The sequence below is a fragment of the Plasmopara halstedii genome (genome assembly GCF_900000015.1).
Source record: "Plasmopara halstedii genome assembly, contig: Scaffold_323, whole genome shotgun sequence".
Lineage (NCBI taxonomy): Eukaryota > Oomycota > Peronosporomycetes > Peronosporales > Peronosporaceae > Plasmopara > Plasmopara halstedii.
The window spans coordinates 1,268,404-1,269,005 of NW_020187244.1; positions in this window are offsets into that span (position 1 = coordinate 1,268,404).

Sequence of the window (602 nt, forward strand, 5' to 3'; positions counted from 1 at the left end):
TGTGGAGCGCCTCGCTTCATTGGAAATGGAGGTTGTTTGTTGCACTCCGTGCTCAGAACCAGTTGCTGGTTCATTTATGGTTGGCCACGGGCTCGTGGGATCCGCCCCGGCGCCAACGCTTCCGCGTTCACTCGCGCCGGATCCCGGTACGGCTTGAGCAAGCCCTCGAAAAACACCGGGTGGGTGCGCGTCCGTTCCGGAAAGTTCAGCGTGTACGCCAGGCCCCGTTTGGCCACAACCTTAAACGGTCCGATAAACCGTGAACGAAGCTTCGTCCGGAAGATTGTAGAGGCTGCATGTGTAGGCAGTTTTTATCGAATACAATAAAATCAGGTCCCCGACCTTGAAGCTTTCCACTTTACCTCTTCCTTTTTCATCTGCATATTATTTTTGCAGGTCTTAGCTTTCAGCCATCGCATCGCGAACGTGTCGTAGGACACTCAGTCTGGTAGACAAGAAATCATCGACTTCTTTATGGATGGTGAGGGGGCTGACATTAGCTAGTCGTTTGGCTATTCCTCCCCCACGAAGCCCTGAGCCATGTGATGGCGGCGTCAGCGGGACGCGAGGGTGAATCAGCCCGTTCACGTAGAACGGCGTGT